The following is a 17,888-nucleotide window of genomic DNA, read 5'->3' as shown; positions in this document are numbered from 1 at the left end:
TGTAAGGTATAATGAAACAGGAAAACATTACGACATAGCTTGGTCAAGTCGTCTAAAAGTCACATGATAAGTTCATCAGAGTCATCAGTCTTCGAAACAGGTACTTGACAACAAATGAAATCGCTTCACAAATAGGTGAGACCGGCGAAGCTAAAGTATCCCCTGCAACCGTGAGGAGAAGACTCGTTGCTGCTGGTCTAAATGGCCGTTGCGCTTCTCGAAAACCACTGCTTCGGCCTTTGAATAAACGTAACTCATATGGGCCAGAAAACACCAAGCCTGAACCGTTGATCAATGGAAACGAGTCCTCTGGACTGATGAATCAAAGTTTGAAATCTTCGGATCCCGGCGAAGAATTGGTGAACGGATGACTCTTGAATGTATAGTTCCACCTGTAAAGCATGGTGGAGGAAGTGTGATGATCGGGAAGTGTTTTGCAGGCATTATTGTTGGGGATATTCAGTGGGTAACAGGAATATTGAACCAAAACGGGTATCACTCTATCCTCCAGTGTCATGGTATTCCATCCGGGACGAGGCTGATCGGTAATAATCCGTGCTGATGCAAGATAACGATCCTAAACATACTTCTAAGTTCTGCAAAACTATTTACAGAAGAAAATGGATGAAAAATAGTTGACTGTAATGGAATGACCAGCCCAATCTCCTGATTGCAATCCTATCGAAATTGTGTGGTATGATTTGGATCGTAGAGTCAAAAAGCGACAACCAAGTAGTACAGAAATCCTCTGGACATTTTTTACAAGAGGAGTGGCAAAATATTACCAGCGAATATGTGATTTCATTGGTCGAAAGAATGCCCTGAGTATGCTCCGCAGTGATCAAGGCGAAGGGCGGATATTTCAATGAGTTTAAGATTTAGAGTTTTTCTCTGATTTTTTTAGTTTTGTTTAGTTGCTGAGTTAATTATGTCATCGAAGGAATGTAATTATTCATTAATACAATATTTCACCAGAATCTCTCCGTTATTTTCATTTTGTAGGTATTTTTTTCAAAATAAGTTTAGGTGAACTTAAACCTTTGGATAGTAATGTACCTTTTAAGTAATACTTAAAGTTCAAGAACCAACGATCAGCACAGTCATGACAACTTTCTCTGTTGTGGTCAATGCCTTATCTGTCTAACTCTAAGGTACGAGAGAGAAACAAGCTGTGCAGGTTCTTAAGTGCTGTAAACATAAATGCAGAAACAAAAAGGAATACAAGAACAGACCGCATCCAAGTACACAAACCCAACCCTCATCAACTTCACAGTTGCTGGAAAGAGTAACAGCTATTTAATAAAAGAGGTAGGAAATGATTCTTTCTAATTTTGGCACAAAGCCAGCAATTTCAGGGGTAATAAGGTTACACGGCCCCCAGTGTTCAAGTGGTACTTATTTTATCGACCCCGAAAGGATAAAAGGGTAAAGTAGACTTCGATGGAATTTGAACTCGGAATGTAAAGAACCAGAAGAATCACCGGGAAGCATTTTGATCGACGTACTAACGATTCTGTTGTCTCACTGCCTTCCACTTATCTTATCCAAAAGCATCGTCAGATCGATTTTTTTTATATACACACATAGACTCGGGATCATACTAAAAAAAAAAAATAAATATCGTTTTGACATAAATCCTATACGAATGAAAATACTTCGTTTAAAAGTAGTTCAGAATGGTCTTTCGTGAACTTCTACCTCAATTAGCAAGAAGACCGGATTGTCCGACTTTCTTCGGAAACCAAGACGGGTTCATTTTTCTTTCTTCGATCAAAATTTTCTGCATTTAGAATGATAGTACAAAATATTCATGACCTGGACTCATCCTGCAAGCAAGGTTGCTTTTTTCGGCGCCCTTGTTTTCAGTGAAGATGGTTGAGCTGTTTTACTGGGCTGAGGTGTTTGTCTCTGGTGTTGTTGTTGTTCTAGCGATTAGTGTTGTTATTGTAGTTGCTGTTACAGTTGTTTTGGGAGTTGACTTTGTGTGTGTGTGTGTGTGTGTGTGTGTGTGTGTGTGTGTGTGTGTGTGTGTGTGTGTGTGTGTGTGTGTGTAAATATTTATTACGTAATATGCATAAAATAAAAGTTTTCATCTGTAACATTGTGTTCATACAGAGAGAAAATGTCTTAAATTTCCGCTTGTCATATACACGGAAACAGAGCGAGATGAAATTATTCAGAATGAATATGCTTTTACTTGAAATACAACCGTCTTATGTATTCAAACTTCATACGAAGTTTTCTATTAATAATGAATTCAAGATTTAAAGCTATTTATTGAGCTTTTATAAAAAGATAATTCTTAAAATACATCTGTAAGTGTCTTTGCTGAACAGTTTATGAAAGTGAGTAATAAATTTCAAAGCATAAATTGGTCACAGTTAAACATAGCAGTTGAACATCTCTGAAATCAAACAATAAAACACCGTGTTATAATATAGTCTTAGACACCTCATCTTTAACATTTCTTTTCAATGTTGATTTGGGATAAATAGTACAATTTCGGAGATTTTTTTTTCTCACTGTAGAGAAATATGCCAACATCTGGTAACAATTTATCTCGAAAATTAGACAATTATATGGTACTAGGCAGGATTGAAAAATTTAGCTTCACAAGTATTGATATTTTGTTTTTAACATGAAAGCTATTCTGAACCTCCTGATCAAACGTTCTGTCAGCAACTTCTCATATACAATACATAGAACGTAAAGTAGTTTTTTAATACAGTTGGAGAAATACGAAACGGCAATTTTTAAATTGTTTTACCTAAACGAATTAAAATACATTTCATTTTCATCTGCTCCTTACTGTAGAAAAATATTACTGCAATAATACAATAGAAATGTTTTGTAACAAATAGTTAAGCGTTAGAGAATGTTCCAAGTGTTTCACAAAGGTAATCAGAACTCCACTTTTAAAAAAATTAAGTGCTTCCAATCATGAACTATTGCGTAACTCTCATTTATTTCTATAAACGATATTGATTTTTATCCTTTAAATTCTTACTTCCATATGACTTTAATACACTGTTAGTAATGGTAGTCCTAACATTACTATTAAAGATTCTGAGGAGTTTGCGGCTAAATATAACAACTGCAAAGGTAATTCTAATCACTGATAGAGATAATTTTGCATGCAATTTAATTCCCCATACAACAATTAGGTTTAGCTTCTCCTTTTCTTCATCCTCCTCTTTCCCCTACAAAGAAATTCAAAATGCTCACTCATGTGGAGTTTCAATATTGATTTCTTACTAAGGCAAAAAGTTCATTGCGTAAAAGAAAAGAGGCAAAGTCGAATGATTCAATTCAATTATTTTAGTGTTACTCATTTATCAACTACTCCTAAACTGAAATCTCAGAGTGATTTGAAATTGGAAGTATGTCTGGAATACGTCTGGTTCCTTCAATTCTGTTCGCTCTTCAGTTGCGATTTCTAAGGGTCGATTTATTTCTATTTTGTAGGCAGATTAAAGAGCTTAAATATATTTTAACATCAACTGATTACTACACGTTTGGTATGTACTCCATGGTTCTATGCTCGGATTTCATCAAACTTGCAATAATTTGAGTATAAGCTTTACATCAGAACAGCTCATTTAATTTATAAGTGGGATTTTCCTTTTCTTTTACAACAATATTGTAATATTTAAGCATACGCCTCCCAAGTATGCTAGTTATAAAAGCCACTTCATCCTTTAATACAATGCAGTCAAATGCTTTAATCCGTGTGAATTCAATCTAACTTACCAAGGTCCAAAGAAGGGTGAAACACGGTTGAAGTGGAATTCAGACCGTATAGAGATGAAACTAGATAATGCAAATAGTATCGTCCAACGCTCTACCTAATCTGCTCAGATAACAACACAAATCATACAAACTATATCTGCAAGAAATTTCTATGATTTAAAGGTAACATAGTTTAGAATCAAATGGCCTAACTTGTAATTAACTATTACAAATCAATGATGATATAAATGGGTATAATAATGGTTTCAAATTTTGGCACAAGGCAAGCAATTTGGTGGGAAGGGATAAGTCGATTACATTGAACTGAGTGCTCAACTGGTATTTATTTTATCGATCCTAAAATGATAAAAGGCAAAGTCGACCTCGTCAGTATTTAAACATAGAACGTAAAGACAGACGAAGTACCGCTAAGGATTTTGCCCGGCGTGCTAACAATTCTGCCATCTCGTCGCCTTAAATGTGAGCATAATATCAATTTATCTATTTTATCTAATCTATCTAATCTAATTTAACTACAATTCGTTGAACTTGTTATGTATCTTTTATCCTTTTGTTTCTCTATCTGGATTGTGACTGTGCAGAGACACTCCTTTGATGGGTTTTAGCCGAACAAATCAACCGCAGTACATTTTTTTAAGCCTGTTACTTATTCTATCGGTTTCTTTTGCCAAACCGCTAAGTTACGTGGACGTAAACAAACCAACATGGTTGTCAAGTGCTGGGAGACAAACACAAACTCACACACACACATACATACACACACATACATACACACACACACAGACACACACACGCACACACACACACACACACACACACACACACACACACACACAAACACACAAACTTATATATATATATGACGGGATTCTTTGAGTTTCTGTCTACCACATCCGTTCACATGGTCAGGGGCTATAATAAAAGACATTTGTCCAAGGTAACACGCAGCTGAACTGAATCTAAAACCATGTAGTTGATAAACAAGCTTGGTACCACACATGCCTACTCCCTGTATAAAAAACGTCATATAAAGAATATATATTTGAAGTCAAATTAAACATTTGTACAGGATTACAAACTTCATAAACTATGAAGGTGAAACCAGCGAGCGAAAAAAAATTATCAGAAAATAAAATACGGTAACTGACCAGGCCACCAAAGAAATTGGGTACAAAAGCATTTATTTCGAAGACTTGAATGATCTAGAAATCGATTGGTTCGATGTTGAATTGCAGCTAATGATGCCATGTTGAAAAAAACAGTCCCTGTCCCATGAGGTTTTTGTCGCTAGTATATACAATCTCTAGATTTGTCTTCGTTTGTCGTTTTGTTCTTAGTCTTGTTCTTCGCAATTTCGATGACGTCTTATGTCACTCAACCATTAACTGATTGCAAACAACGAAATCAAAGGTATATGAAAAACGTTTCCTAATTTATCATATTATGATCTCTCTCTCTCTCTCTCTCTCTCTCTCTCTCTCTCTCTCTCTCTCTCTCTCTCTCTCTCTCTCTCTCTCTCTCTTGGGCAAATATCTTCAACTATAGTCCCAACCTTACCAAAGCCTCGCAAGTGGGTTTGGTAGAGAGAAATTAAATAAAGCCCGTCGTATATATGTGAGGAGATCTTTGTACGTGCATGTATGTGCCTGTGCGTATGTGTGCGTGTGTGTATATGTGTGCATGTGTGTGCGTGTGTATATATGCGTGCGTGTGTGCCTGTGTGTGCGTGTGTGCATGTTTATTATAGCCCCTTCCCCACTTCTCAACCATTGTTGCTTTGTTTATGTCCCTGTAACTTACCAATTCGCCAAAATACATTGATAGAATAAGTACTAAGCATTAAAAAAAATAAAATAATTACCGGGGTTGATTTCTTCGACTAAACCCTTGAAGACGGTACTCCAGCATAGCTGCAATCTAATGAGGGAAACAAAAGAGAAAAGATATATACATATACATGTATATGTGTGCATATATACATACAAGTTTGTGTGTGTGTGTGTGCGTGTGTGTGTGTGTGCGTGTTTGTATATCCGCGTGTGTTGTATGTATATATGTATGTACGTGTATATTCAATCTTGTATTTTATTTATTTGATTTTTATATTTATATGTATTTATATGTTTCACCGGTTGTAACCATTTCATTTCACTTTTTATAGAAATTGATAATAATGCATATCTTAACAGTCTTTTATAAATCTCCCGAATAACAGCATTTGTGTTTAAATTGCCGACTCGATATCACTTCGCTGATACAACTTGTTTGAGAGATAATTGAACATGACGCTATCTCATTTACCATCACGTATAAGATATGATACTTTATACATGCATTTAAGAAATATACAATGAGATCCAAATAAAAATCTGATTTGATGTTTAGATATAATTCTTGTTTGATTTTTTTTTTTTTAATCAACAAGTGCTACTTGTTTAAAAGCATTATTTGCAAAATCGTACCAGAATTCTTCTTGCTAACTCTGGTATTCTTAATTCATGCCACTTTAAAATATCTTACACGCTTTATGTTATTTTATTACTGCCTAAGGCCTTCCTCTTGTACCTTTCTGTATAACTGTCAAAGATTTATTAGGTCGAAGTAGACATTGATCAATATCACGTTAAATGCATTCCGTCTTGTTTTCTACAGCTATTACTTTTTCTCCGCAAAAAGAATAGCCTGTGTCATAATGTTTAGAGTGAAATGAAGATATTTGTCTCTTCTTTGACATTCAAATCAATACCGAAAGACTACTGTTTTTAAACCTAATTCCCAAGATAGAATTAAACTATGCAAATGTTTTCATTTCTAGTAGAAGCATAGCTGTAGTAGATCGATGAATACTCTCCGCTGAATAAAAGAGAACATTGTCTTCATTAATATTGATGGATTCTATAACTATGAGAACCCTTTAATAAATAACAAAATGGAATGGCTCAGTTATTTATTTATTTGAACGACTCGCAAATGAGCTACAGTTTCTCCGCCAGTGGTAAGTGGCATGGACATTTGTTTTATTATTCATCTGTTTGTACCAGTCTCAATTATACTCATTGCTTTTCACCTGGTTTCAATAAACCAAGTAAATACTGTTCTATGACACAAATTTCCTGGCTGAAGTATGTCCTTGCTGTTGAATCCATTATTAAGCGACTTTCTATTCAAGACTAGCTGTTTCTGAACCTTAAGACTAACCTCAATTATAACTTAGAGAACAACGATTTCCAAATCAGTGACTGGTAAGGCAGGGTCCCACTAGCTTTATCAAAACAGTCAAGTATGTTACGGTTTCTAACTCCCAGATATGAAGATGGAAAAGCTCCCAGCTAGTAAGGTGCTGTCGCGAACCCTACTTTTTAAAATAGAAAATCCGTCTAAATTATTCGCCAAAGATGAAAGATTGGTGAACGTTTGTCAAAAGAACAACATAACAGAACTAACAATCGTTGATTCATTGATGTGGAACCTAAATCAAAATGATACAAAGAGAAAAGTAAACACGTTTTAAACATATATGGTGATAACAAAGATAAATAATATAGTCCAGTAATCCTACTAATAAAGTAGTCTGTTTTCTGAACAATAGCTATGTACTTGATAATGTAATTATTGTATCATAATATTTAAATATACTATTTGAATAGTTTATAAAAGAAACTATTATTGCGGAAGTCTCGAAATATAGTATCACCCCCGCTCTTACATATAGTGAAATTGAGCAAAACACAATTCAAGGCTTTAGACAGACAGACAGACAGACAGACAGACAGACAGACAGACAGACAGACAGGCAGACAGGCAGACAGACAGGCAGGCAGAAAGACAGACAGCCAGACAGGTAGGTAGGTAGGTAGGTAGGTAGGTAGGTAGGTAGATAAATAGATAGATAGATAGATAGATAGATAGATAGATAGATAGATTATATATATAGATTATATGTATATATATATATATATATATATATATATATATATATATGTATATATATATATATATATATATATATATATATATATATATATATATATATATACATTACAATTACAATCTGCAAGTGGAACAGCAAAAATATACAAGGCTTTTCTCAAGTGTATATGTGTATATATATATATATATATATACACATATACACTTGAGAAAAGCCTTGTATATTTTTGCTGTTCCACTTGCAGATTGTAATTGTAATGTACGAAAAAGGCGATTGATTTTTTTCCTGAAAACCTTAGCTTACCCAGACTGTCACTTATTTATTCACAAAAACAAGTTCACCAATTATTACAGTGATACATCGCAGTACGAGTATAATTCGTTCCATGACCGAGCTCGTTTTATGATTTACTCGTTTTTCAAATCAATTTTCTCCATTGAAATTAACTAAAATATAATTGATCCGTTCCAGTCCCGCAAAATAATGTTCAATGGGTTTTAAAACAGAAAAGGTGTAGTTATTAATACAAGTAAAATGACATTTATGAAAAGGAGAATGCAAAAGAAATATGTAAACTGGTTTTATTAACTAAATGACCTTAAAGATGGGACAATTTATGCGTGAGAAAGGCGATAGAGAAGAGAGGAGGAGGATTACTGTTTGGAAGTAGAATCTCCTTCCATTAAGACTTCAGGAAGAACAATTTCTGACGTTTTCTGTCTCACTTCGCTTAATTTAGGCTTTTTGGACTTTCTTCGCTTTTTACACTTGCAGGTCGTTTCATTAGAAACATATCAAGAGAAGTCTGCTTTTTCCTACCTTTCAAAATATTACGAAAATGCGATAGAGCAGTGTCATTAAATTAAGCAGCTGAACGACCTGCAGCTACTTTTTCAGGATGATATTTATCTACAAATTCAGAAACATACTGCCACTTTGCCAGCATTGCCTTTATGTGACTCGTAGAGATAGCATTCTCCGCTACACTTCTCCTCCGGGGAACCAATCTCTTCCGCCGCATCCAAATGCTGCTGCTTCTGAAGTTGCAGGAGTTCATCTGTCGTCAGCTCCTCTGAGTGTTCCTCAACGAGATCGTTAATGTCCCCATCATCAATCTTGAGGCCTATGGACTTGCCAAAAGACACTATCTCCTCGACTACAGGTGTCTCAGACTCAAACCCCTCGAAGTCACTTTTGGATACGCAATCAGGCCACAATTTCCTCCATGCAGAATTCAGCGTTCTCCTCGTTACACTCTGCCAGGCTAAAACTCACGAAGGGTTAGATTTGTATTTTCGATGACTTCAAAGCACCGACGAAACGGGTTGTTTGGAGTACAATGTCTTAAAATTAGAAATCACCTGTTGGCCCATAGGCTACAAGATAGGGGTGGTGTTGCGTGAAAGGTACAGAACTTTTATGAATTTAAATTCGTCCAGGATATCATCTTCGAGGTTAGGAGGGTGAGCAGGAGCATTGTCAAGGATAAGGAGGACCTTGAGAGGAAGACTGCTCTCCAGAAGGTACATTTTCACTGCTGGTCGGAAGACACGGTTGACCCACTCAGAGAAGAATAGCCTGGTGACCCAGGCTTTAGCGTTTTCCGCATGACCTGCAGCTTCTCCTTCAGGATTTTGTGCGACATTAATGATCGTGGGTTTTCGGAATGGTAGACAAGGAGCGGCTTAATCTTCAAGTCTCCTCTCGCATTGACACAAAAGACAGAAGTTATCCTATCTTTCATAGGCTTATGGCCTAACATTTTCTTCTCTTCTGCAGTTATGTAGGTTCTTCTGGAAGTTTTGCTCAAAAAAAGGCCAGTTTCATCACAGGTGAATACCTGTTGTGCAATGTACCCCTCGGCTGCGATGAACTGACGGAATTCACGCACAAATTCTACAGTTACATTCGTGTCAGAACTCGCTGCCTCTCCATATCTGACGACGCTATGAACACTAGTCCTCTTCTTGAAATTATTAAACCAGCCACGACTGGCCTGCTGATGTCTCGTCTGTCGATGTTCCAGAGTTCTGCTTCAGGAGATCTCCATACAGCGCTCGTGCTTTCTCTCAGATGATGGTCTCTGCAATCCCATCCCCAGCGAGTTGCTTCAAGAGAAGCAATTTTTCCATCCTTTCGTGGAGAGGTGTGCGTTGCTTAGAGAGGCTGGAGACACCCTTTGCTGTTGTGACAGCCTTGATCTCGTCCTTTTTCTTCAAGATGGTGCAGATCGTCGACGTACTTCGATCGTATTGATGTGCTATGTCCACTACAGGCACTCCTCTCTCATGTTTATCTATGATTTTGTTCTTCAATTCTGTCGTAATCGGTTCATACAGCAAATTACTCTTACAATGGTGCACTCGTACTGCGAGGTTCTACTGTATTAGTATAAATATGAATTTATAATCTGGATATAAAAATAGTTACCCTCTTTCTCTTTTATTTTCGAAGAGATATTCACATTAACTGGTCAGCTGATCTTTATAACGGTACTTACCTTTTCTTGTCTGTCCCTAACAATATCCGATCTGTTATATTTACATTTGTGAGACATTTTGATGGAAATGTTCCACCAATATACTTTGTGCTGATGTTTATGTATGCATTCAATAACATTGGGCTTCCTTTTCGAATCGCATTGCATATTGTTTTAGAGACATCGTGTCGCATAGGGAGATGGTACCTTGAAGATATTTTGGGGCAGTTTCTAAATTCTGGAGCAACTTCAAATGGCATGAAATTTGACATAATGTATGTATGTATGTATGTATGTATGTATGTATGTATGTATGTATGATTGTATGTATGTTGTATGCATGTACATATGTATGTATTCAGTTGTATGTTGTGATGTAGTATACCTTACCTATTTTACCAGATATTTTGATCCCGTTGTCTAGATCAACACTCCACTCCAGCACACGTATTATCTAGGTAAGGCTAGGCAAGATGAGTCACGTAATATTTTAATAATCACGAAACCATTTGCTGATATTTCGAACGAATTCAGTAGTACGTTTCGAGTGGTTACATAACAAACTGTTACGCAGATTCCACTGCCTTCAATTGATACAAAAAAAATGCGGTATTTCAATGTTACGACTGAAGACAAAATCTGCGCCATTTGAAACGTACGTATTAAATGCATTCCAAACAGCAGTACTTATTTTTGTGATGATTCAAATATATGCATGTATGTGGGGGAGGGTGTAATCTCAAAAATTTATAATCTGGAATCTTAGGTATTCGGAATAAATACTATATTGAATTTACTTAAAATGCATACACGTGATTAACATACGTAATTCTGCAAGTCTTGAACACAAACACGCTGTTACGAGCCTCAAAATAGATTATGAGAATTATGAATATTTAGCTTCACGTAATCCATATATTACACTTAAAGATAATCAAGACAAATGTAAGTTAATCAAGATAAGTATACTTACCAAATACATCCTTGATTCCATGATAATTAGAATAGAAGTTGTTCTTTAGCATTAGGATAGCGCAGCGTTCTTAACAGAATAGTTTTGAGATATCAACAACAGACAACATTGCAACTTTGCACAGTTTGATATTGCATTCCATTCTAATGTAACTAAATCTATTCCCCACACGATCTTGAGTCAAAAACACTGTAAAATATAATTTATGTGGTATTAAGATCATTCTTCGCGCAAGAGAACCCCACATAAATATGACTGGTGTGTGTACGTGCGTGCATGCGTGCGAGCGTGTGTGTGTGTGTGTGTGTGTGTGTGTGTGTGTGCGTGTGAGTGTGTGCTTTCGTGCGCGCAGGTACAACACAAAATTCTGCAGCGTATGCCGTTCAGGTTCAAATGTGCAGAAACTTATTAAAAATGCATGTACACATTTTGGTACACTTTGCATTGTATGCTGAAGGAACTCGCCCGAGACAAAATTTCACACATGTCCTCGTGCACTCATCATTATATTTACCCTCTCAGCTCTGCGTGCTTATTATATAATAATTTCAGCTTGATAAGCCTTAATACACACCAGCAAATATTTTGTTTGCTGTTTCCTATATAGGAACACCATTTTCTATCTAGCTATAAGAGGTGGAGGTAATATGTATGACTAAGGAGGAGACATCTTGCGAAATACCGGGTCCTGTTCACCACTAATATCATATCGAGTTTGATTTGTGTTTTTTAATGCAAAATGCACATAGGGAAAATTTGCTTTCCAGTGATCCGAAACATCGGATCCAGTAGTCCCATTACGTTACTTGATGTTTGTACGTTTTAGAAACAAAGCAAATTCTGCATGTGTTCTCGGAATCAAAATCTCACAGCGAATTTTATGCGGCTTCGAGTACACTGGAAAATAAAAATACATGTTTGAAATAAATACTCACGTCATTATTCCGACCCACGCTGCTGAGTGCATAAATTGCAGTGTTTCCAACTTTGCAATAACATACACACGTGCAAACATACACACACACGCACACAAACACACACACACACACACACACACATCAATAAATATATTTTAATTGCCGTTTTCTACATGGGCACAAATGTTCATATCTAGCATCCTGTTCACTGTTGACGTCACGTGGAGCTTTGTGAGTTTTTACATATAATGAACAGAGGAGGAAATTTGTTTCCCGAGATAAAATGTATATTTGTTGAAGCATCTCTTAATAGCGTTCCATTATTCATGGCTCTATGCTAAAGTCGTATGATATCTTTGTAGGAAGTGTATCTTCATTTGTTGAATGCTAACTTAGCTCAGCCACTTTATTCAAATTTCTCCTGCACCTGATGGTAACTGTTCATTTGCAGCTATTTCTGTTTTTGCTGTGAGTGCTATGTTGTTTCTTCCAATAAAATTTTTCTTACCTCACTTATGATGCCTTTCTTAAGAGGAGTGATATATTTAAGAAACTGCTATTTGACAAAATATAAATGCTACCGCTGTTGCCCTTTCATACTCGCTGCTGATTTTAGAAACTGTCAGTGTTTGTTGGTCTAAGAGAGCTTGTATACAAGTATCAGGCTGATAAATAATTCATGACCGTTTTGTTTTTCTTTCAAATTTAAAAATGCACGCAGAAATAAAGCGCATTCGCAAAATGTTTTATGTTATTTAAAAGAGAATTTTTTGCTCTACAAGATATTGCATTTTGATTTTTTTGATTTTATTGATTTTTGTGTATTTTCAGATCATTAAAATGGAATGTCAAGTGGATAAAACTGAGCATTTATTTTCGACACCATTTGCTTTTTGCATTTAATCGAGGTGTTAAGGCCACCGAAGCTGCTCGTGAGATTTGTGCTGTGTATGGAGAAGAAGCAATGCCTCAAAGTTCCACCCGCCGTTGGTTTTCGCACTTCAAAAATGGGAATTTTGATCTCAAGGACGGATCACACACCGGTCAACCAGAAAATTGGCGAAGCAAATGGATTGTGATAAAAAAAACTGTGGTGAACCACCTTCACTCAATAGGCAAGGTTCAGAAACTCGGCGCTTGGGTGTCAAACACTTTGAGCGAAAATAACAAAAACTCAACGCTCCACACGTGGTCTCAAACAGCGTTTTCTTTATCGCATTGTCACTGACGATGAAAAATGGTGCTTTTACGTCAATATGAAGCAGCGAAAAGAATGGCTCAACCCTGACAAACAAGTGACTCCACGAGCAAAACAAGATCTTCATCCTCAAAAGACCATGTTGTGTGTATGGTGGAACTGAGAAGGCATAATTCATTACAAACTGCTTGAGCGCAACCAAACACTCAATGCAGAGCTCTACCTTCAACAAATGCACCGACTCAACGAAGCAATTCAGCAAAAAAGACCGAATCGGCGAAATGGCGTTCTTCTGCAACACGACAACGCCCATCCTCACATCGCCAATATGAACAAAGCCACGATTCAAGAATACGAATGGGAAGTGCTGCCTCATCCTCCATACTCTCCAGACTTGGCGTCGTCAGATTTTCATCTCTTTCGACCGCTTTCGAACGCTTTACGCGGTGTATCGTTCAATAATGACGTAGAATTGAGGTCTTGGTTGGACGAATTCTTTGAGTCAAGACCGCGAGATTTCTATCGCCGAGGCATCGAGAACTTATTGAACGATGGGAAGAAGCCGTAAAAAACAACAGAGAGCATATCATTGATTACTTTATTGTAGTTTTCTGTATGTTTAAAATAAATTTGAAACAACTCTCATGGATTATTCCTCAACTCAATATTAAGGGTCAAATATTTTCTCTTAGAAAATATAGACTTTCTAATACTTGGCTAGTGTATTCGGTCGTACAGTAAAAGCCCTGTATTTGCTAGCATGTTTGATGATGTGGTTGCAAGCACTCACTTTCACATTTATAAGATCACTGAAGACTTTCAAAGTGAAGAGTGAAGAATGTTTCACATCAAGAATTGGAATCGTTTGAGACGAATCTTAAACAACAGAAACTGTAAAACAAAGAAGTATAACAATCAGATATTTGTTGGAAAAAAACATGACCAAAAAACTGAATAATTAAGATTCATGCAACAATTAAAGAAAATTGGATCAGTTAAATACTTATGATAAAGAATATCTCAAACACGATCATTCTGCAAAACATGTATATCGTATTTCATTTTGTTATTTTCGTTTTTAACTCTGTTTGTAGGGCTATCACCAAACCATCTCAGAGCTGATTTTATTAATCATTATTTCAAGCCAATATTAAGTTCTAGGGGGGGGGATGTATAATTGTTTCAAAGATGAGTATAATGTTCAAATAATCGCAGTGTGGTAAATTTTTGCATTAGCAATGAAACAGCTGATAAATAACTGGTCCCTAGGAAAAATCATAATTCCATTTAATTCACTCTACTTGACTACAGACTGATGGGAATTATGACTCAAATTAGAGACTGTGCTCACTGAACATAACATGCTTTTTAAGATATAATGTTCAATGGAAAGAGTGAAATGTTGACTGAAGCAGAATCTAAGTTTGCTTCAAAAAAATATTTGTATGTTTTCACATAAAAAGTTTAATTGTACATAGTTTCATCAGAACACATCATTCCCTAAAATATTCTTTTCAACTCTAGACACAGGGCCCTAAATTTTGGGGGAGGGGGACAGTCGATTAGATCTCGACCCAGTACGCAACTGGTACTTAATTTATCGACCCCGAAAGGATGAAAGGCATTTGAACTCAGAACGTAAAGACAGACGAAATATCGTTAAGCATTTCGCCTGGCATACTAACGTTTTGCCAGCTCGCCGCTGAACATTACCAAAAATATTGAATTAAAACAATGACGGTGTATGATCTTATATTTCATATACTCAGCTCAGTTAATTATGTCAACTTTACCATGTGGCTTTACACTTTAACATCCTCTATTGAATTTGAACCACATATTAACGCATAACTAACCTTCATATTTGCAATTATCAAGCCTCTTTAATCAGTAATACAATCGTTTTATGTAGCTATTTGGCTGTTGAGTGCTGTAACCTTTTCTCTGAAGTAAGATGAACATAGCAGATTCACAATTCTATTGGCTGTTGGCAATGCTATGCATGCTATTTTCACAATGGTACAGCAGTTACTGAATAGTTATCAACACCCTACTAATATCAAATGTGTGTGTATGTGTGTGTGTGTGTGTGTGTGTGTGTGTGTGTGTGTGTGTGTTGCATTTCTTCAGGGACATTGATTGAATTTGTGCTAACAATTTACGTGAGATGCTGGACTATTAAGATTTTAAAATAGAAGTGATACAGAAATTAAAGCTGGATGAAGTAATAATGATATTATATATATCATTTAACCTTAAATTATTAGCATTTATTTTTTGTGTCCTGTCTCCATATCTGTACAACATCTATGCAGAAAACATCATAAGCGTGATGAAGGAGAACTGCGATAGTGGTGTGCAGATTGGTGGAGAAAGGCTGTGCAATCTGAGATACGCCGATGACACAACCCTCATAAGTAACAGCAAGGACGAATTGCTGCAGATGATACGCAAAGTGAAAGACATGAGTGCACAGAGTGACCTATTCCTGAATGTAAAGAAGACAAAGATCTTGGTGGTGGATAAGTACAGGACAGCCCAAGGTGACTTCACCGTAGGCAGAGAGATGATTCAGGAAGTGGATGATTTTGTGTACTTGGGATTTTGTGTACTTGGGATTTTGTGTACTTGGGATCCACAATTAGCACCAGAGATACAGAGAAGGCACGCGATAGCGAGGCAAGCGGTACAAGATATGGAGAACATCTGGAAGAGTTTTGGCTTGTCAATGCTGCTGAAGATAAGGCTACTTCGGGCTGTCGCTTTCTCTATTGCGACGTACGGCTGCGAGTCGTGAACAATGTTGAAGGCAGACGAGAAAAGAGTGAGCGCTTTTGAAATGTGGTCTTACAGCAGAATCCTTAGAGTGTCGTGGACAGAGAGAAGGACGAACAACTAGGTACTAGAAAAGCTCGGTTGCGAGATGACGCTTCGCCGAAACATCATGAAATGGAAGCTACGGTTCTTTAGCTACATCATGCGCCGGGATGGACTTGAGCGAACGATCATAACTGGTAAGGTGAACGGCAGACGTAAAAGAGGCAGACCAACCACTTCTTGGCTAAAAGACATCGCAGCCACAGGATTGTCTTTATTCTCAGCTGTCCATGGGGTAGAGGACAGGAGAAGTTGGCAAGATATCGTGATGACCACAGAATCGCATAGTGCGACACCTGACTAGAAAAAAATATATATAATTCAACCTTAAATTGTCAGTATTTATTTTTAAAAAACATATAACTTCATAATAAATGAAGAGGAACTATGATTTAAAGTGAGATCATATTATATTATGTACAAAACAATACATTTAAAGGTGTTACCATAGGTGTTGGAGTGGGTGTGTGGTAAGAAGCTTGCTTCCCAGCCACATGGTTCCGGGTTCAGTCCCACTGCGTGGCACCTTGAGCAAGTGTCTTCTTATATAATCTTGGGCCGACCAAAACCTTGTGAGTGGACAGAAACAGAAAGAAGCCCGTTATATATATAAACAAGACTGAAAGACAGCTAAACTTCCTTATCAAGTTTCAACATGCTTCTGGCTGGCAGCAAATTCAAATATACACATATATAAAGAGAGGGAGATAGAAACGACTATTTCCTTTCATGTTGAAAAAATAGACGCTTTAATGAAATATCTATAATTCACCTTGACACGATAAAAGCTTGTCAGCGAGCGAAACGAACAGGATCAATTTTTTTAAATTACTGTGAGTTTATAGCGTACAGTAGTTTCAAGGTGAATTATAGACGTTTCACTAAAGCATCTATTTTTTCAACATGCAAGGAAATAGTCGTTTCTATCTCCCTCTTATATATATATATATATATATATATATATATATATATATATATATATATATATATGTATGTATGTATGTATATATGTATGTATGTATGTATGTATGTATTTGTTTGTCAGTGTTCGTCCCCCCACCATCACTTGACAACCTATGTTGTCCTCGTAACTTAGCGGTTCAGCAAAGAGACCGATAGAATAAGTACTAAGCTTACAAAGAATAAGTCCCGGAGTCGACTAAAGGCGGTGCTTCAGCATGACCGCAGTCAAATGACTGAAACAAGAAAAAGAATAAAAGAATATGATGCAATACGTTTCTGTCATATCTTCCTATCTGGATGCCAAGCAACTTCATAGAAATATCGGTTAACTATTCTTGAGTAAAAATTATGTTAATTTGTATGCATATTTCTGAACGATGTGTTTGAAAAGTTTATTTTCACGATTCTATTACATTATTTATTTCATCGAATAAAAGAGAACATAAATTCAACGCAACGTCAACTATTTATTGAAACTGTGGATACAAAATTACTGCAATATTTCCAAAAGAAGATACTTCGCAAAAAAAACATGTTGTTTAAAATATTTAATCCGAGAAATAATGTAGTAAATATTGTAATTATTAGCAAGACAAAATATAGTAGCAAACAGCGACATGAAGTCCACTTTACATTCATAAATATGATACAATAGAATTTTGAAATCAATCACATTATCACAAAGTATGACTTAATGAGTTGCGAAGCTTAAATATGTCTGTACAAGGGAACATAAAACAAGAACAAATTAGAGATTTCAAACAATTTATTATATTCAACTAAATCTCGGCATTTTCAAG

At 36.3% G+C, this 17,888-nt stretch overlaps 1 long non-coding RNA gene across 1 annotated transcript in view; it reads left to right on the top strand.

Moving 5' to 3' along the window:
• LOC149135048 (uncharacterized) overlaps positions 1-14,291 on the top strand; it is a 63,586-nt gene extending 49,295 nt beyond the window's left edge. The window contains exon 2 of the long non-coding RNA XR_016242251.1: positions 12,882-14,291. This is a non-coding gene — a long non-coding RNA (uncharacterized LOC149135048). The remainder of the gene's footprint in view (positions 1-12,881) is intronic.
• The last annotated feature ends 3,597 nt before the right edge of the window (positions 14,292-17,888 follow it).

The sequence above is a fragment of the Octopus bimaculoides genome, chromosome 6 (assembly GCF_046866305.1).
Source record: "Octopus bimaculoides isolate indiv1 chromosome 6, ASM4686630v1, whole genome shotgun sequence".
Lineage (NCBI taxonomy): Eukaryota > Metazoa > Mollusca > Cephalopoda > Octopoda > Octopodidae > Octopus > Octopus bimaculoides.
Note: the sequence above shows the minus strand (reverse complement) of the source record. Positions and strands in the feature narration are given on the sequence as shown.